General features: G+C 35.4%; 1 non-coding gene across 1 annotated transcript; it reads left to right on the forward strand.

Annotated features, from left to right (window-relative positions):
- The first annotated feature begins 1,672 nt into the window (after positions 1-1,672).
- Positions 1,673-16,992, forward strand: LOC104901385 (cell division cycle protein 48 homolog). The gene is made up of 9 exons (XR_008967179.1): positions 1,673-1,831; positions 1,988-2,153; positions 6,544-6,772; positions 13,380-14,139; positions 14,231-14,452; positions 14,673-14,744; positions 14,829-15,110; positions 15,716-16,075; positions 16,512-16,992. It is a non-coding gene; the product is annotated as a cell division cycle protein 48 homolog (transcript).
- Positions 16,993-22,414: the final 5,422 nt, after the last annotated feature.

The following is a 22,414-nucleotide window of genomic DNA, read 5'->3' on the forward strand; positions in this document are numbered from 1 at the left end:
AATGATCGTTGTCCATTTTGATTCATACTAACTCTATTGTCTTCCTTATCGGTATTTTCATCTCATGTTTATTTGCTAGTTTGTTGATCTTAGTTATTAGTGGTTACCAAACCATTCTAAAACCTCCTGAAACCCTTTCAACCAGGCAATTTAAACTTGTTAGACTTTAAAATATCCCAATTTTCCCGTGGGTCGATCCTTGACTTTACTAGTTTCTTAGTAATTGCTTATTAGGCGTTATAAATATTATTTAAAAAGTGCTTTTTGGTGCCTTAACGACACACTAGCTTAAAACCTCTTATCAGGTTGTCGTATGATTAAAGAAGGTTACTCATGTGAACAAATGAGGTTACTCGTATGAACAAATGAGGTTGCTTTTGTGAATAATTGGGGTTACTCATATGATTAAAAAGGGTTGTCATATAATTATGTGAGATTACTTGTATGAATAAATGGGGTCACTTTTGCGAACTATTGGGGTTACTCGTATGATTAAATAGGACGTTGTATGATTAAGTGATGTTACTCTTATGAAGAAATGAGCTTACTTTTGTGAAATTTTTTGAGGTTACTCGTATGAAATAAGGTCTTCGTATGACTAAATGATATTACTCGTATGAAAAAATTGGGGTATTAAGGAAAATAAATGGGGTTACTTTTGTGAAAAGTTGGGGTTACTTGTATGATTAAATGGGGTTACTTGTATGATTAAATGAGGTTACTCTTATGAACAAATGAGGTTATTATTATGAATAAATGAGGTTACTTGTATTGATAAATAAGAGTTATTTTTGTGAACAATTGGAGTTACTCGTATGAATAGATAATGTTAATCATATTGATAAATGGGGGTTACTTTTATAAACAATTTAGGTTACTTGTGTGAATAAATGAGGTTACCCATATGATTACGATTCCACAAAATATACCGCTAATTATGGTCCAATTTAATTTCGTCATAATTGAAATTACATCATCATCATAATAGCATCCTTCAAAACTTCAATTACCCGAACAAATTAACAACTGAGCAATGCAAAAGGATTCTAAAAGTCGAATTTGAGAAACAACTCAAGTTTAGGTACATGAATTTTGTCAATTTTAGAGAACAAAACAAGGGGTAAAGTAGACACAATAATTCGAATTTGGAATCATTTAATTCATTTTGTCTAAGAAAGTCAACATCAGGATCAACTCTAGCGTGGAATTGGAAGCAACTCGCCTTTTTTATTTTTCTAATTTGATGGAGTCGGTTGAGCTAGGTTGAAGATGAACACACATATTGGTTGGAAAACCCTAAAATCTCGTGTGTGTCTTATATATGGGCCGGCTATACCTATTAAAGATATGACCAATAGGTGTTGCCGGCCACATATGAGAATTTGTGTTCTTAGTTTAATGCGGTAAACGACTAATATCGTCCTCACTGCTCTAGAAAATACTTTTAATATGGACATGTATGTAATATAGAATTAATTATGAAAAGATCCGTTCTGGACTCTAACCCGTAAAATCCGTCGAATTTGGGACATATATTTTCAAACCCATTGAATTCAAGTATAATTTATTTTTTTTTTTTGAAGGGGGGAATTCAAGTATAATTTAGATCCAACGTCTGAAAATGAATCTAGATCCGGGTCCAGATCCAAGCGGTTGCCATTTTATGGGCATAAAGACTTGTAAAGTTGTAAGCATTACCCAATACCCAACTCTCCTTTCCTTCACATCGAACATTGTTTCTCCTCATTTCTTCTACGTTTCGTGCTCCACAAACTCTTCTGCGCTCAACCTTCAACAACCAAGCTATGGCTGATAATGCTGAATCATCCGAGTAAGTTTTTATTCTTCAAAGATCTCGAATTTCTATTTGATTTCACGCTTAACTGAACCAATTAATTTTACCAATTAGTCGTGATCCAAAATTTTTGATTCGATTTTGAAACGCTTTCACTCAAAACATGTGCTGTTCCTTGTCAAATTTTGACAGTAAGGGCTCGAAAAGAGATTACAGTACTGCGATTCTTGAGCGCAAGAAGTCTCCGAATCGATTGGTTGTCGATGAAGCCGTTAATGATGATAATTCAGTTGTTTCTATGCATCCAGACACCATGGAAAAACTTCAGCTCTTTCGTGGTGATACTGTTTTAGTCAAGGTATAATCTTATTATTTATGTGCTGTGTTATCTGCTTGATGTTTCCAAGTTGTTAGGGTTCTTGACATTGCGTTTGTTTTGAAGTTGTTTTGGTTTGAGATTTTGTGTAGGGATTTATTCTGTTTCGCTTATGGCAATTTCTGGTATCGTTTGGTCAATCAGGGTACTATGGATAGATTTTCAGCTCTATATAAGTATTTGTGATTTTGGCTGCTGGTAAATCTGACATGTTTTTACTCACTTAAGAGTTTGATTGTTCTAATGTGAAGTCGAAGATTTTGCTATATGACATCATCAGAAAAGAAATTTAGAAAAAAAGGGACACTTGTGGTTGAAATAATCTAGGAAGTTGTGATGTTAACCTTGGGTGATCTTGTCTTTGAAGCTAGAGCCTCTTGAAAGGCCTTCTAATTTCTGTGAGGTGTGGGTTCCAGGTTGATGTATGGTGTGCATATTAGATCCTTTCTTGAGATAGAGGAATGTTAGGCTGAGAATGCATATTGAGTTTTTTTTTTTTGGGTAAATGGAGACTTGAGTGGTGACAACTTATGTAATGAGTTTGTTTTGGCGATAGGTGTTTGGATTTTATAAGCACCTTTACCGATGAAAAATTGTGATGAACTAACATCAACAGCATACTGAAACAATAGATTAATGTAAGAAAAGAAAGTTTAGGGAAGTGAGGAAGATGATCAAGGAAAGAAACAATTGAAGTTATGATTGAATAGATGATTAAATCACCAATTACAAATTTACAACCTAGCCACTCTTGCGAGAGGAATGACACTCTCCTAACTAATGTAAGTGACTACTTTGACCAATTTTCAACGTATATTCTTTCTCCCTAATTTCCTCTATTTATAGAGTTTCCTCCCTTTCTACCCTCTAACTTAATTTTCAAACTACTAACTAATAGCGCAATACCAAAAGTTCCCCTCTCCCTAGGTTGATTCATTACATGACAGGCCGCCCAAACATTCACCTTATCCTCAAGGTGGATAATAATTGGCAGCTTGTTCATGGTTGTCGCAAATTTGGCTTGTGTTTTTCTGTCCCTCCAGCCTAAGCAGATGCATTGATACTCGTAAGTTAATTGTTGTGCAAGCTCAGTTGGCATAGGAATGGTGAAGAGAGTTGAAACATGGCTATCAAAATATTGGGCTGAGGAATTAGGCTTAAAGATATACTACCTCTGTTTCAATTTAATCTACACACTTACACTTTTCACGCATGCCAATGCAAAACTTTGAGGATATATATCTTTAGTTTTGTATTTGTAAAAATTATAAAAAGTACATATTAATAAAATACATACTAATACGAATCTAACAAGATCCCATATGACTATGTTTTTATTCACGTATAAATCACAAACGAAAGTCAAAGTGCAATTTGTGAATAGTGTAAAATGTCAAAGTGTAACTATTAATTTGAAACGGAGGTAATTAATAATCAGTCGCAGGTGTCAAGAGTGGGTTTGGGTTATTATAATGGGTACTGGGTTGGACAACGAAATGTGAGGGGATGGGTTTGTTGGACATAGGCATAGTAAGGTGGGAAATGAAGTAATATACGCACAAGTATTGGAAAAAAAAGTAGTTGGATTTAATGTCCAGCAGCACGAATATAATGCTTTCATCATCAAATGAAATAATGGGCTCAAATTTTGAAGGCCCAATCACTTGTTTCACATGACCCACTTCAATTAGGTTGCTTGGCCTACTAGGGTTCTCTTTTCTTTTCTTAATTGCATGTGACTTCTGCTTCCCTCTCCTTCATTAGTTCATTTGTTATTTCCCTTTTACTCTATTCCTTTTCTTTTTACCATTCTACCCTTAGTAGCTTGGTCTAGAATTATCTTTCTTTCCCTGCCAAGGAGGAACTCACTCACCGAAGCTTCTCCAATACTCCACCATTTCTAAAACTTCATTAGAGATGTCTTTGACACGCCACCGAAGAACACCACCAAGCTTATCTTCGGCAAAGAAACCAAGACCACCACCACAACTAACAAAATCTCCATTCCCCTTGACTAGGTGACACTCACAAAATCACAACCTGCATCTCCCCTTCGCACATATGCAAAACCATCCCAAAAATTTCTCCAATATTTTTTCAGATCTACTATTCTCCACTTCCCTTTATGGAATTTTTTTCCCCTTTGAAGCACCTTCCATCTACTTTAGCAACCCCAATTCCTCACCACCGGGGCAATTTGGACCACCGTCGAACCCACGACCATTTGCACCACCCCTCTCGAAAATTTAACAACCTCAAGCTCATCGGTATCCCTTCTCGTTTTCTTACCTTCAAAAACATTGATATCACCATCATGAATTTTAGAACCACCATTAGAACCAGCGCGTGAGCCTCCATCTTTGTCTTCACACGCAAATAATCGCACTCCCCCACTTGATCCCACCATCTTTTCGCTAGTGAAGAAGATAGGATAATCACTAGACTTAACACCAAAGCCATTGCTGAATTTACATTTTTCCAGATTTGTATGCCCGTTCTTCCGCTACAACCACTGCCCTGTTTTTCCTCTTCTTCAAGATCCTTTCGAAGTAACTTCAACTCTTGTTTATTGGAGAAAAGGCTTCATCGATTATCTTCTTAGATCCTTTTGAAGTTTCTCGCAACTTCTTCTCATGATATCATCCATTTTTTGGCAAACTCTTTTACGGTCTCCTTTATGTCCAGACTCAAATTTCCATCAACTTCCATGGCAGGCTTTTTTTCTGGAAATACGAAAATTAGCTTGTTAATCTCTCTAAATTGAACTGATGCCATTTGGGATGTAGGGCTGTGAACTGGTCTATGACCAGACCGAAATTTGGTACAATTTTGAACTGGGACCGAACGGATCGAACCAGAATTTTTCTAGTCCGGCTCGGTTTTGGACTTGTTGGACCGGAATTTGTATACTTCCTCCGTTTTTTTAGATGTTACACTTTCTATTTTAGGAAGTTTTAAATTAGATGTTACACTTTTATTTTAGGTAATAACTTCTCTATCTCTCTCCTATCACATGTTCACATGGGACCCTTTTTGTTTTTCATTCTCTCTATCTCTCTCCTCTCCAAAAATTACCTAGGAGTCCGTGATTTGAAAAGTGTAACATCTAAAAGAAAACGGAGGAAGTATATTTTTTTTAAATATTTTTTATTTAAACATATTTATAAATTAGATAAATTAAAACTTAATCATTTTAATAACAATATTCTTAAAGATAATAAATATTACTCCCCCCGTCCCAGAATACTCTTGACACTTATCAAAGCACGTAGTTTTAGATGATAAATTGCTGTTTGGTTGTCAATTGTATTTTATTGAAAAGTAAATGTGATAGGACTTAGTAGTTAGTAAAAGTAGTATTATTTTTATTTTAAGGAGAGAGAATGTGAGCCATGGTTAGACTTGGTAGGTAATAAGAGTTGTATTATTTATTTAGAGGAGAGAAAGTGTGGGCCAATAGTTAAAAGGTAGAATGATTAAAAATTTAAAATAATAGTGGGTCATATCCAAAAATAGAAGTGTAAAGAGTATTATGGTACATATAAAAAGAGAAAGTGTAAAGAGTATTATGGGAAGGAGGGAGTAGGTTTTTAACTTTCTAACTTCTTACCTTTTAAACTTTTTTAACATGTAAACTTTATTTTTACTAAATAAAAGAAACTCTAGTCCATCGGTCCGAACCGAAATTTTTTGGGTTTGGACCGGACCGGACCGGAATCGAGATTTTCTGCAGACCAGAGACCCGAATCTTCGGCCCAGTCTGGTCCGGATTCCGGTCCGACCCCAGTTTTTGCACAGCCCTAGTGATGAAAGAACATAAAAAAAACTGAAACAGTAGGTTAATGGAAGAAAAGAAAGATTAGGGGACTGAGGAAGATGATTAAGGAAAGAAACAATTTTCAACAGATCTTCTTTCTTCCTAATTTTCTTTATATATAGAGTTTCTTCCCTTTTAACCCTCTTAGTTATTTCTCAAGCTACTAACTAATTATGCAATACCAAAAGTACCCTATGTTGTTTTGTTACAAAAATCTAAGTAGATGTTATGATTATATTCAGCTGAAAGTTATGGATAAGTGAGCTTGTTTGATTGTGTAAAAGTTGTAAACTTTTTAATGGTCTCTTCTTTTAGTTTATTAGAGGGAAAAACACGGTATATTTTACCTTCCAATCGTTCTTTATGTGGCACATATAAGTTCAGTTTTCTGCAGGTCTTTCTCCTAAATTGGATGTTGGGTTTGCTGATTTTTCAATTTACTTTTCCTATGATTATGTTAGGAGAGCTAAAGTTGTTTTAAAGTTGTTATACTACTACAACTGTGTAGTTTGAAGGTCTGACTTTTGTGTTTTTTTTTTTTGGGACAATTTCTAGGGAAAGAAAAGGAAAGACACAATCTGCATTGCCCTTGCCGACGAGACTTGCGAAGAACCAAAGATTAGGATGAACAAGGTTGTGAGATCTAATTTAAGGGTTCGTCTTGGTGATGTGGTCTCTGTACACCAATGTCCTGATGTGAAATATGGGAAACGTGTCCATATTCTTCCTATTGATGATACCATTGAGGGCGTCACTGGAAATCTGTTTGATGCCTACCTGAAACGTGAGGTTTCATTTTCCATTTCACTGGCTTTTGCTATATTATTGACTTTATGCTGCGTGTGCGAGATATTATCTTAACGTGCTGTCAAGATCTCCATATAATTTTCTTCACATTACCTATGAGAATGTGCTTTAACCACTCTTCATCATCTGTGCTCCTTATCTTAAAGTATCTCTTTATTTTGTTATATGTACTATATGCTAGTTTTACTGTGTGTTGGTTAGTTTTCTTTGAAAAATTAAACAGAACAGCTAGATAGGAGTATAGGACTAATTATTGTTAATCATGGAAAATTTTTCCACTTCTGTAACTCGGGCATAAATAAAAAATTTTGTTGATTCTTTCAACCATAGTTTGAAGGTCTGACTTTCTCAGCCAATAATATCGACACTTTTACCTTCGTTTTAGATGCGTATATCACTACTTTAACCCTAGATCTGAAAGTTGATAGTGATGTCGTTATTCTTTGGTGCACATTCGATTAATCAGAAGGTGTAGAGCAAGTTTGGTAACAAGTCTCACCTTTATTGTCCCCTCCGTCTACTAGGGAAAAAAAAACGCAGTGGCGTTCACGGGAACGGTCGCGTTGTCACAAGAACGGCTTGTAACGAGAAATAGAACGTTTCGCGGTCGTCGTGGCGTGAATTTTCAAAAATAAAAAAATCACACAAGCTTTGTTTTAACTTTGTTTTTCTTCTATTTTATTTTTATATTATATCATGTCCAAAACTGTTATAAATACACTATTTGGGGGTACTTTTGATGATATTTGAACATACAATCCTTTACAAGAACTCATGTATAAGTAAAATGGAAGACAACACTACCAAAAAGAATAGTGCAATTAAAAAATAGTAAACATGTGACTGAGTGTTGGAATAAAAAGAAAAAAAGAATAAAAAGAAAAAGAGAATAAAAATTATAAAAAGGGAAGAAAAGAAGACAGAGAAAGAGATATTTATCTCAATTCTCACGTAGTCACGTGAGAAAAAAGAAGAGAGAGAAAAGAAGAGGAAGAATTAGATCGACAAAGAGGGAAAGAGAGCACTAACCTAGCGACTGCCGCCGTCCACCGGTGGCTATGATACCAGAAGCAGCTGGAGGTATGTCAACAACATTGCTTGTCGTGATCGACGAAGTAGGGGACATCGTTTACCTCCCACACGCAATTAGGGTTTCCATTTTAGATTACAATCTGAAGTAATTCAATGCAATTACTTCAGGGGTTTGCGTCGAATTAGAGTACAAAGATTCCAGGTAAGATTTAATAATTTAAGTCAGTTTTATGCTTTTGTTCTCATATTTCCTTCTCTTCCTCGCGTTTTTACACAAAGCGGCCAAGAAAACGTTCTAGAGCGCCGTGAATCCGTTACGTAACGGCAGAACGACCGATTTTGGTGTGAATTTCCTTGCACCGTTCTAGAACGGGTTTTCTCGGAACGACAACTCTCAAACCCGTTACAAAGCGCCCATTTTAGAACGGAATGACCGAGGATTTCTTCCGTGCTGTTGACTTTGCCACATCCGAGTGTAAATCAGTATGTCTGACCCGTGTTATGTACCAAGATCAGTGTCAGGTCGTATCAACATTGGTATGGTGGCAAAAATGCCGTGTCGAAATATCATAGATTTTAGAAAATGTGGTTACTTTTCAGGATAGCTCATGGTTATATAACTTCATGATTATTATGTCTGAATGGAGGGAGTATTTTAAGTGTGTTTAGTACCATGTGTCCGTATAGATGCTTAAGATAATGTTCAACCAATCATCTCTTTTTTTGTGCACATTGTTGCTGAATGGTTATTCTTTAACTATGTTTTGTTAGGTGTAAAATACATTTGTAGAAAGATTTCGTGAACCATTGTGATTTTGATGTTTTGAAGATTAGGTATCCGTATATTTTGTTAAAGGAATGGTTTGAGAGATGAATGATTTGAGAGTTTGAGAGCCATATAGATGAATGTCAAAGAAATGTTCAGTACTGTCTCCGCCCATATAGATGCTTAAGATAATCATTAACCTATCATCTCCTTTTATGTCCATATTGTTGCTGAATGGCTTTAATTCTATGACCATGGAGTGTTTGGCAATTAAAGATTTGGAGTAAAAAGAGAGTTTTGGACCATTTTTAGAGTTTTGATTAGTCAAAAACTCTAAAAGGGGTGTTTGGTAAAAGAGAGTTTTAGAGAGTTTTGGAATAAAATCTCTCAAAATGAAAAAGCTCATAATAGGAGCTTTTTTATTAGAGGATTAGGTAAAAATATGTACAATGACTTTTTTGCCTCTAATAATAATACTACACATATGGATTAAAATGTCTATAAAAGTCTTTTCACACAAACAAATGGAAATAAGCTTTTAGTAATCAGTTAATTGTTACCACACACACACTTTTAATAGAAAAAGTTGTCAAAATCAGCAGTTGACTGCTGAACAAAAAGTTCAAACTCTAACAACAAACTCTAAACTCTAAACTCTAACAGCTAAACTCTAAACTCTATTTGCCAAACATGCTCTATGTCTTTTTATCTGCAAAATACATTTGTACAAAGATTTGGTGGACCATTATGATTCTTTTTTTTTTTTTTTTTGAGATTAGAGATTTGTATATTTTGTCAAAGAAATGGTTAGAAAGATGAATGATAAGAGATTTGAGGGCAGCAATCGGAGGAGAATGTGGGGGATTAGGAATAGAGACGAGGGGAAGAAGAACCAGATAATTGATCTTGAGAGGGGGGGGGGGGAGGGAGGACGAAGTTGCGAGAAAGGATTACGAAATTAAAGGATTACGAAATTAGATGCTAAAATCTGAATATTACTTGTTCTCTGTCACAAATCTTAGAAACCCCAAAATATATGATGCTCATAGCTATAAACAATAGCTTTTGTCATATAGGAGAGATTTTCCTTAGAAGAAGATATCCTGTAAGAAAATTTTAATTTGAATACCATAGAAACTTCTTAGGTATATATGAAATTCTTTTATTCCAACTATTCAAGACTGTATTTGCATCCCTACCTTATGTTAATGCTTTTTAAGATTTCGGTAAAAATTGGTATCTTATATAACTTGTGATACAATGACAATATTAAGCAAATGGGGAAGGTCATGTTGATCTGGATAAACTCCGGTGGTTAGGTGTGGGATGAAAAGGATGTGATGGAGAGAAGGGGTTCATATAAGTGGGAGGTTCACAACTTGGCATTGCTCTCTCACCTTTGCACTTGTGACCTGTGCTATGATTATGTTCCAAATTATATGCGACAGATGACATGTGATGTGATTGACTTGCTTTAGGCCTTTTGTGTGGAGTATTTGAACTCAATTGCTGCTGTAAATATGTCTGACTAGTTGAAAGACTTCTCTTATATTTCCTCTGCTTCCTTTCATGGAAGTTGCATAATACTTGCATCATTACTTAAATTGGCAATGGGTATACTGACGTTCTCTGTCTCTCTCTCTCTCCCCTAACACAAGAGTTCCCATTTTTATCTTCCCCATCTTCAGATGGACTCCTATAAGCTGTGCCCAAGCTACATGATGCAAGTAATAAAAAGGAGGAAGTATAAATTTCAGTCTGTAATTATTTGGAAACCATTTCTGTTGATCTTAGATACTCTGAATGATATATTGGAAAATTTTGCACTTGTGAGATACGCTACTTAAATATGAACTTATTAGAAGTGGAATGCCGAGCTAAGGAGTTTTTACTAGAACATGAAATGTGTTCCTCTTATATAGGTGGTCAATATTCCTGTATAGTTTAATGTTATAGTACAACTATTGGACAATTCCACTGTTTTTATAGTTTGAATTTTCGTATTTAAAAAATCATTGGAGACAAGGATAATGAGATATTGTTTGAGTGTTCATTGACTAGTCCGTTCTCCTTATGAGTCTATAAGAGCATCCATATCAGCGGGAAATGATCTTCCTCGTTTTAGAAAAAAGGAGAAAGAGAAGCTTCCCACCATTTTTGTATGCTTCCCATGAAAAGTGGAACACCAACAAATAGGGAGGCTTCTCATATTGGCAATGAACCAAAATGCGTCATGTGGCTGGGCAAATGGTCCCCCCTTTTATCATGAATGTAGGTGATAAAGTACGAGAGAGAAGGTAAATGGGGAACCTCATGAATGTAGGTATGAAATTGTGAAATGGGAAGGGTAGGTGATAAAGTTAGTAGAAGGTGATATGGACTAATGAGGTGAGGAGAGAGAAAATATGGGGAACCTCATAATTGTGGATGCTCTAAGGGAGTGTTTTGTACAATTTTGATGACTTATGAGCTGAACTGGTTTTTCCTGTAATATGTCATCCCTTGAGTCTACAGGTGATCTAGAGCATGATTCCGATCGAGCATGGTTTAACGAATAAAAAGACACTAATGTTTGAAGCTGTATGGCTGGCTATTCCTAAATTGTAACTTTGTTACACAAAAACTTGCAGAGTTGCTTTTGGCATGGATATTAAGATTTCCTCTGATTTATGAATAAAAAATTTGGAATTGTGTAGAGAGAAAATGAGGGTAAATGTTGGGATAAAGTTAGTAGAGAGAAAAAGAAAGAACCAGTGGATAGAGAGAAAAAGTAGGTGAAAGTGGGAAGAGAGAATGTTATACAAGGAATTGGTAGATTGTTTTGTGATATCCAGAAAAGAAATATGAGTGTTTTTGGGACAAAGGGAGTCTAGCACATCAGTTAAACTATTGTATCATTCTATGGATCTATTTATATCTTGGAAATGGTAATAGCGGTTGTAGTTGTGATTGGGGTGAGAGGTGGCGTTGAGCAAGCAGCTTCATGTTAGTGCTATGTCATGTTTTGCAGCGTGATATAAATCGGAGATTGTCCACTTCATCATTCAGAATTTAGAGATTTGGACATAGTTTTCAGTTGTAGCTGAACATATGTGTTATAAACCTTGCCTTATAAAATTATAACCTTAGTTTAAAAAAGCGCACCCAAGGCACGTCTAGGGGTAAGATGAGCCAAGGCGGTGAGAAAATCACATCTATCAGTTGAGACGAGGCGCACATTTTTGTGCTCCTTTACTTGAGGCATGAGGCGCAAGAGGCTCCCGCTTTTGGGGTTGAGGCGTGCATGTGGGCTACCACCCCTTTTTTATTTTTGTCTTTTGTTGTGTTTGAACGTCATTGCTCGACATGCTTTTTGGGTAGAATCTCTAGATCTAGAAATGTTGCTTGCTGCTGACTGCTGGACGTTGTCACTTAGCCGGTAAGTTCTCTTCTGTCTTTCTTTCTTCTTAATTTGTTATCTTCTTCTACTGGTGTCTTTTTGTATCCTTTATTTTCTATCTTCTTCTCTTCTACTTCTGTCTTTGTTCGTTCTTTATTTATTTTGGTCTTTCTCTCTCTTTCTTTCTTTATTTCGGTCTTTCTCTCTTTCTTTCTTTCTCTCTCTCTCTCTCTCTCTCTCTCCTTCTCTCTCCTTCTCTCTCTTTCTTTCCTTCTTTCTTTCTTTCTTTCTTTCTTTCTTCCTTCTTTTTTCCCTGCATATTTCTTATTTCTTCGCAGTGGGTATTCTTTTTCTTTCTTTATTTCTTCTTATTTTTCTCATGTGGTAGTTTTTTTTTTCTTATAGCAGTATATGATTCTTTATTTCTTAATTCTTCTTCATTGCAATTTTTTCCATATGGCAGACTGGAAGTGACTAGATATTTTTATAAATTCCCTTTACATGCTTCTTTAACAATAGTTCTGGGATATCATTCGAATTGTACCTTGTTGGTAGTTGATGATGATAATTTGGATTTTAAGTTGTTCTACTGGGCTAACTTGAAACTTTGTTTGCTTTTTCTTTCTAAGTACTTTGACTTGTTTTGGTATTCTAGCGATGAACTATGCTTTCTTGTACCCTTTTTGTGGTGTCTAATATCATATCTATGTTGTTAAGTATTACAATGATTCTTTATTTGATTTCTAAGTTTTGTTGGTTTCAAAGGTGCGCTGCCCCTACAAGATGCGTCGCCTTCGCATTGAGCCTTTAAAAACAAGATCATAATTTTAAGTTTTCTTAAAGTCTCGTTGCCCTATTTTTACCTGATGTTTTATACTTTTGCACAAGGGTTAATAGTTGTATTTGGGGTTAGTTCTTCTATCCTACTAACATTATTCCTCACCAAACATAATTAAGAGTTGCCACCTCCCCGTTCTTTACTTGCTTCTCATTGTTTGGGAGGTTGGAGTGATTACATATTTTGACAAGACATCGAAGAGAGAAATGGCCAAAATCTTGCTCTTTTTTTATTTGCACCCTAAAACATCAGCTTACGAGCGAATAATTGAAATTCTAAAACATGAGGTGATAAAGAACTTGGAGAATCGGCATTCACAGTAATGATTCATAGAACAAGCTTTGATGATGGATTATTGGTGATACAGTAACATAAGTACATAACTGTCAATGACAATAACAGATATGTGTTTTGTCTCATCAAATGCACTTTATTGAATCCTTATCTCCTGATGGGAAGTTGAAAATCTTTTATTTAACTCCCTTTAATTAATAGATCGAACTTGCTTTGATAATATGTAATCATCTCCAATGTGTTCAATTGCTGAAATTTTTTGTGCGTGTTTTCAGCGTATTTTCTTGAAGCATACCGGCCACTGAGGAAAGGAGACCTTTTTCTTGTGAGAGGGGGGATGAGAAGTGTCGAATTTAAGGTTATTGAGACTGATCCTCCTGAATATTGTGTGGTTGCCCCGGATACTGAGATTTTGTGAGGTGAGCCAGTTAACGAGAAGATGAGAATAGATTAGATGAGGTTGGCTATGATGATGTTGGTGGTGTGAGAAAACAGATGGCCCAGATCAGGGAGCTGGTAGAACTTCCATTACGACACCCACAGTTGTTTAAATCCATTGGCGTCAAGCCACCTAAGGGAATTTTGCTTTATGGACCTCCTGGATCAGGAAAGACTTTGATAGCCCGAGCTGTGGCAAATGAAACTGGTGCATTCTCTTTTGTATCAATGGGCCAGAGATCATGTCGAAATTGGCTGGGGAAAGTGAAAGCAATCTCAGGAAAGCTTTTGAGGAAGCCGAGAAGAATGCGCCATCCATCATTTTTATTGATGAAATTGATTCAATTGCTCCCAAGCGAGAGAAAACCAATGGAGAGGTGGAGAGGCGTATTGTATCCCAGCTATTGACTCTTATGGATGGGCTTAAATCTCGAGCACATGTATTGTTATGGGCGCTTACTAATCGTCCAAACAGCATTGACCCTCACTAAGGAGGTTTGGTCGATTTGACAGAGAAATAGATTTGGTGTTCCAGATGAAATAGGGAGACTTGAGATTCTTCGCATTCACACAAAAAACATGAAGCTTTCTGATGATGTATGGGCCTCTCTTTCCTCCTTCAGGAACTTGATCGATGATATTCTCTGCTTTGATATTATGTTTAATCGAGTTCCTTTTAATCGAACAGGTTGATTTAGAAAGAATTTCCAAGGACACACATGGTTATGTTGGTGCTGACCTAGCTGCCTTGTGTACTGAAGCTGCACTTCAGTGTATCAGAGAGAAGATGGATGTAATTGATCTGGAAGATGAGACTATTGATGCTGAGATCCTTAACTCAATGGCTGTTTCAAATGAACACTTCCAGACTGCTCTTGGACAGAGCAATCCATCTGCTCTGCGTGAAACGGTAGTTTATTTTATGTATTAATTGGTATTGAGTTCCTATTCTGTTAATTATATGAAGGACTCATAATGTTGTCATGTGAATAATTAGTATCTATGTGTAATTTTTATGCATGTATGAAATGTGAATTCAAGGTATTGCTTAGGACTTGTGCAATCTCTTATTCTGTATGAAATTGATGTGCATATCTAACTATTGATTATGATTGTCTTTGGTATGTCAGGTTGTTGAGGTCCCGAATGTCTCTTGGGAGGACATTGGTGGCCTTGAAAACGTCAAAAGGGAGCTTCAAGAGGTGCTTCCATTTCCCTTTAATTTAATTGTCCCAGTCTTTCTGTTCTACACTGTGAACTGAACCCTTTCCCTTTTCCTATTGTAGACTGTTCAATATCCTGTGGAGCATCCTGAGAAATTTGAAAAATTTGGGATGTCTCCTTCTAAGGGAGTTCTATTCTATGGACCTCCTGGATGTGGAAAGACTTTACTGGCGAAGGCTATTGCTAATGAGTGTCAGGCTAACTTCATCAGTGTGAAAGGACCTGAGTTGCTAACAATGTGGTTTGGTGAGAGTGAGGCTAATGTTCGAGAGATTTTCGACAAGGCCCGCCAGTCAGCTCCGTGTGTTCTATTCTTTGACGAGCTTGATTCAATTGCAACTCAGGTGTAGACTCATACCTGTTTGGCTGAATTTACTTAGTTCTTTCATTCTCATTGATATTATCTTTTGTCTTGTGTCGCGTCTAGGCTAATCATCATTGAGTTTTTGATTCGTGGCGTTCAAGTGGTTTGAGATTTAGATATGTTCAAAGCGTAGGCTGGCATATCTGTTGAGTTTTGAATGAAATAAAATAGAGAATACCATTAGAAAAAAGTCTGAAAGCATATTGATTCACAGCTTTTGACAGCTTGAAACAAGTTAACAAAAGCTCTAGATCCCCTTAATTATTATTTTGATTCAAACTCTGCTTTTTTTAATTTTTTCACATTTGCAAATCGCTATCTATCTGTGATGTTTGTTTTGGGGCACGTGGTTTGTTAGTGTTTGAATTACAGTATGATTGTCTTTATTGTAAGTTACCAGTCTAAATCCCAATTATTCTGCTTCTGTAACTTTCTGGTTGAGTTTAGCCATTGGTCTATTATGATATCTCACACATACATTTTATTGATATTCATTTATGGCACTTGTCATCTATAGATGAGTGATTTGCTCTAGTTTCATTAATCTGGCTGATTGCAACTGTTGTCTGTGGGTGTCTTACGCAGAGGGGGGGCAGTGTAGGCGATGCAGGTGGCGCTGCTGACAGGGTTTTGAACCAACTTTTGACGGAAATGGATGGCATGTCTGCCAAAAAGACTGTTTTCATAATTGGAGCCACAAATAGACCTGATATTATTGATTCAGCTCTTCTGAGACCAGGTCGTCTTGATCAACTCATTTATATTCCTCTTCCAGATGAGGATTCCCGTTATTCCATATTTAAGGCTGCCTTGAGGAAATCACCTATTGCCAAAGATGTTGATATCAGAGCACTTGCAAAGTACACTCAGGGTTTTAGTGGTGCAGATATCACTGAAATATGTCAGCGGGCTTGCAAATATGCCATCAGAGAAAACATTGAGAAGGCAAGTATTTTACTTTGGCAGAGGGGATATTAACGGTTCATCTCCCGTTTTCCTGTTTTTAAAGTAGCACTGTGCTTATGTTTCCACTGTTATTCATCTGTTAGTGCTTTTTAAGCATTTGATCACATTTAAATTTGTAGTAGTCTTTTTGTCATTGGTGGGAGTAGGGATTTTGTGGTGAATTGATGAGTTAATTCTCAAGCTTCTTGACTGGGTTGTGATTATTCACAAGAGTTTTAGTAGAGACGGAATGGAGGGAGATATAGTTATGGAGGAAGTGAGTTCAACCTCTAACAAAGCGATCTGAGTTTTTGGATTAGGGAGTTTGATTTTATTTATTTCATTAAGAAGTACATAACTTTCTATTCTTTAGACAATCACCTTTATTTAAGAAAACAAAAGAAACAACATAAATTTCTTTCTTTAATGTACACAGGATATTGAAAGAGAGAGAAGGGGAAGAGATAACCCTGAGGCCATGGAGGAGGATGTGGAGGATGAGGTTGCTGAAATTAAGGCTGCACATTTTGAAGAATCAATGAAATATGCCCGCAGAAGTGTCAGTGATGCTGATATTCGCAAGTATCAGGCATTTGCTCAGACCTTGCAGCAGTCAAGAGGGTTTGGCAGTGAGTTCCGTTTCTCAAATACTTCCACTGGGACTACAGGTACAGATGCTTTTGCCGCGTCTGCTGGAGCTGATGAAGACGACCTTTATAACTAGATTCTGTTTGGCTTTCATTTTTATGTCATCCTACCAAAGTACTATTTAGAAGATGTGGTTGCTTCTTCCGAAAGGAGTTGTTACTCCTTTCCCCCTTTGCCTGTAAAATACATCGTCATGTTGAATTTGGTTGCATCGGAGCAGCTAATGTGAATTATCCTAGACTAGTCAATATTTAGACATGTTGCTTTTACCTGTCATTCTGTATTTCTGCTTGTTTTTCTGAAGCTTTCTTGTCCTTACTGGTACTAAGACAATATTGTCAGAGCCTTGATCTCAAAATATGGTGTCAATGTTCAAGTGTGGTTCGGGTCCTCGTCAAATGAATGCTGATGGCGGGCTGTACAAATAAGAGTATTGTTGACTTTCATTAATTGGTGTTAACTCGCATAATACACCAATTTATTGTGTATATTATAGTTCAGATACTAATTATTAAAAGAACCCGAGATTGCGCTAATGTTCAAGTGTGGTTCGGGTCCTTGTCAAATGAATGCTGATGGTGGGCTGTACTAATAAGAGTATTGTTGACCTTCATTAATTGGTGCTAACTCGCATAATACACCAATTTATTGTGTAATTATATTTCAGATACTAATTATTAAAAGAACCCGAGATTGTGCTAATTATAGTTCAGATACTAAATGGATTAAACTAGTGACCAGAAGAAATTAACTTAGTTATTGTTGGGCTAATTCTCTTTTTAATATTGGGCTTATCAATTTATATGTCGGAGTCTCTTACAAAATAACTCCTAGTTCAAAAGATACTAAATGGATTAAGCTTTCTTGTCCTTTTTGATTTGTTTGTTTTATCTCTTTCTCTCTCTTAAGCTCTACTCTCTCTATATGTGAGATGATTGTGAGATACATGTGATATGAGCTTTTATTTGAGCCTCAACAAATTAATTATGGAATATTTTTAATGGTTGAAGGGAACAATGAATTGTTTTTTTCCATTTGAGGGTGTATATGTACTCTCTCCCCTAGTTTAGAAGTATGTACTTTTTAGTATTTGTAGTTGGTTTATAAAGAGACTGTCTTAACGAATTATTTGAGTTAGGTTGAAAAGAGGAAAACTTCGAGAAGGAAGAAAGCGAACTATTTGAGTTAATGTATCACGAGAAAAATAGTGTAAATTAGAAGTGACTCGTTTAATATTAATGTTGTTCAATTTGAAGTTTAGTGATTAAATTGATTGTATTATATTTCAGATACTACACCAATTTATTGTGTATATTATATTTTAGATACTAATTATTAAAAGAGCTCGAGATTACGCTAATTATAGTTCAGATACTAAATGGATTAAACTAGTCACCAAAAGAAATTAACTTAGTTATTATTGGGCTAATTCTCTTTTTAATATTGGGCTTATTATTGCCTAATTTCAATTTATATGTCGACAATCTCTTACAAAATAACTCCTAGTTCAAAATATACCTTAATCAAGAAACAATTAATTCCGTTAAAGATATTTGAGCTTGCATGTTAGAGCTCAGTAGCCCAAGTTAGGGAGGAAGAAGTATTAGGCCTCCCTCCCCAAAATATGAAGGGAATATGGTATGCATATGTGTGCTGGGGCAAAGCCCGTTTCGGCTTGGCTTGAAAATTTTGTCCTTGCTCAAGCTCGAAAATGGCGACCTCGACTCAAGCTCGAAAATGTCGACCTCAGCATAAGCTCGAGAAAACTTATGAGCTTAGTGCGGCTCCATTTTTAGCTTGAGCTCGAGATTGCGCAATAGATGGCTGGCTTGACTTGAGGCTCGACTCAAGCTCTAGCTGATCCATATACCTTGAGTTAGGTATTTGAAATAGTTCTTTATTAGAGAATAAAAACTTTATGTTTCATTCTCTAACGGATATGATAGTTTATGAATTAGGCTTTATAACCTTTTTCTCAGCCAATGAGAAGACTCATAAGATATTCTTTGTTCCTTTTTATAATTTGGTTCTCATCCTATGAGAGAACTCATATAATATGTGACACTCCGATAATTCTCTCTTTTTAGAAAATACATTTATAATATACAAGTAGAGAATTACCCAAATATTATCGCCCGTGTGAAACGTATCGGCTTATTCAGAATTTTGTAGCGGAAAACAATTAACTAAACTTCAAAATTATTATAAATCAATAAATAAGTAACAAGTGTTTGAAACTTAAACAATCTAATTTAACCAACTGAAACAAACTTAATAAAATATGTTCTTAACATATGCAGAAAGTAAAACTATACTAGTTACACATTCTCTCCATTCCAGATTCCCAATGATGCACATCTATGAACCTGTAATGTCAATGCTATACTGAATCTGCTTACCAGAATGGATCATCACATGATCAATAAGGCAAAGCCATGATCATACACACAAACAAAGCACGTAATCAGCAAAGCTGAGTACTACATACTAAAACATAAGCATTCCTAACATGATACTACTAATAACGTGCAGGGATAAATAATCATGTAATCATATAACGTTCTGCAGACAACTTCTACTGAACTAAACCCTAAACATCTTTTTATCATTCAAATGGAATACTTATTGGACCCTGAGTTGTCCAACCAACAATGCCTTCCTTACGAAGACGGAATACGTGAGCTACTACGTATTCCAGAATGACCTGCGATATCGAGGAACCTTTGAAATAAAAGAGAAATGGGGATCAATCCATCTCCTAGAAAAAGTCATGGCACGCTCACCATAACCTTAACTCTGTCCAACTCTAGACGTGCACTAGTCTAAAGTCTACAACTATTCTCGTCACACTTTACGTTAATTACCAATTATTACTTGTTATTACACACATACAAGCAACACAGAAATAATCAAATAATCACAATGAACTTCTTTTATCTTAGGATTTAATAAGTGATCACACCATACGATCCAAAATTACTTCCTTTAATCCAATCCATCTTATTTGTTGAACCTAGCCAACAATCCAACTTACCTTTATATAGGCATTGCTCCAACTTACCAAATAAGGCCCACAGTCCTCATAACATAATAAAAATAATACTTGCCAGGAATACATGAATAACATGATTCAATCTCTATAAAGTATATCAATTCCTCATGCGAATTAATAAATAAACTTTCTTTTCATATTCCATACAAACATACAATCTAGTATTCATAATAAATCTCAAATCACATGCTTGCACATAGGCATAAAACATGTAACAATCAAATACCAGAAATCATATATATATATATATATATATATATATATATATATATATATTATAATATATATATATATAATATAATATATTATATATATATATATATATATATATATAATAATAATAATAATAATAATAATAATAATAATAATAATAATAATAATAATAATAATTTCCTATAAATGATACTAAAATCTCTTAAAACATGATACTAATCACATAGCACACAATTATGAACGTACCTCGTGTAAACTAGCCTGTAGGGCACTTTTAACTCTCTTAAAGTTCCCTACAAAATATTCTCAGCCTAGAAAACTATATAACCGAAATTAATATTCTTAAATAAAAATTACAGCAACTCTATATTATTTAAAATCCCCTCTAAATACGTTTAAAAGTTGATTTTAATATCAAAACTTCAATTATTTTTAATTCCTAGCATAGTACTACCATACTAGTAATTAAAAACTCTTAAAACTCCATTAATAAAACCTTTATGAAATTACAACAACTTTAAAAATTAATAAACCTCCTTTAAACATATATAACATATTTAAAATCATATTCTAAGTCAATCTCATAGTATCTATAAACCCTAAAAATTCATGTTTTCATGATTAAAACTACAATCTAATCATAATAACAAATCTGAATTTTTTAATTCTTATAATATAAACTATATATAAATCAAGATTACATATAAAAACAGTAATTTAAACTAATAATCATGATTAACAATAAAAGAAAACATAAAAATATAGTTTTTAATGGAAACTTGAGGAAGAAGAAAAGGGTGCACAGAGTATGGAGTATTATGTCCCTCATCCATAAGGCGTCTCTTAAGGTCATTACACTACTGTGGTACACACCACCTCCCTTTAAACCTTAGACTCCCATCATCATGAATCTTAAAATCAGCTTCCTTACCTTGCTTCATTTTCTCCTTGATCTTCTCTAGGTGCTCATCACCAACTTGACCCTCTATGATCTCATTGAAAACTGACAAACCCAAAGAAAGGATACTAAGTCTTGCCTTACTTTCCCGAGGATTTAAAATTTCTAGGCTCAACCTTTGCATATCTCGACACAACTCCTCAGGGACTATCAAAGCACTCAAGCTATGACTCGATTTCCTACTCAAGGTGTCAGCAACCACATTTGCGTTCCCCTCGTGATACTGGATGTCTAGGTCTTAATCCTTAATCAACTCTAGCCATCTACTTTGCCTCATATTCAGGTCTTTTTGGGTGAAAATGTACTTCAAGCTCTTATGGTCTGTAAATATCTTACAATTTGATCCATAAAGATAATGTCTCCAAATTTTCAATGCAAACACAATGGCAGCTAACTCTAGATCATGGGTAGGGTAATTTGCCTCATAAGGTTTTAATTGACGCGACGCATACGCTATTACCTTACCATTCTGCTGTAACACACATCCTAGACCATTCTTTGAAGCATCACTATATACCTCAAGTCCCTCATTCACATCAGGTAGGGTTAAAACAGGTGCAGAGGTTAAACGATCCTTCATAATATAAAAAGCTTCCTCACACTTTTCACTCCATGTAACACCCCGATAATTCTCTTTTTCTAGAAAACACTTTTATAATAAACCTTAGAGAATTACCCAGGCATTATTGCCCGTGTGATAACGTATCGGCTTACTCAGAATTTTGCAGCGGAAAACAACTTATTAAAAATCAACTTTATTAAAACTTATGAAATCAAAAACAATTGTCAGAACTAAACACACCAACTTAAAACTATTGTCTGAAAACATAACTCCTATGAAAACAACTTAAATGGTTCTAGTAATACAAGAGCCTCTCCATTCCAGATTCCCCAATGATATGCATCTTTGAACCTGTAATGTCAATGCCGTCTCAACTCTGCTCCCCCGAAGGATCACCACAGGATCAATAAGCAAAGCCATGATCACAAACACAGACAAGCACGTAATCAGCAAAGCTGAGTACTACATATCAGACATACATAACCCTAAACATGATACTACAAAAATAACTTGCAGAAACAATTAATAATATAAGTAAATAATAATCTGCAGACAACCTCTACTGAACTAAAATTAAACTAACTTTTTAACACTTAAATGGAATAGTTATTAGGACGAGTTGTCTTGCCTACTAAGATGAAATGGGGCGCGACTCCACATTTCAGAGTGACCTGCGATATCGAGGAACCTTTGAAATAAAAGAGGGATGGTGATCAACCCATTCCTAGAAAAGCTATGGCACGCTCACCATAACCCCAACCCTTATGTCCAACTCTAGACGTGCACCAGTCTAAAGTCTATACTCTATTCTCGTTTCACTTTACGTTAAATATATTTTATTACTTGTGTTGACACCACAACAAGCAAATAACACACAATCTATAATCACACAATCATAACAAAATT

Source organism: Beta vulgaris, chromosome 8 (assembly GCF_026745355.1).
Source record: "Beta vulgaris subsp. vulgaris cultivar EL10 chromosome 8, EL10.2, whole genome shotgun sequence".
Taxonomy (NCBI): Eukaryota; Viridiplantae; Streptophyta; class Magnoliopsida; order Caryophyllales; family Amaranthaceae; genus Beta; species Beta vulgaris.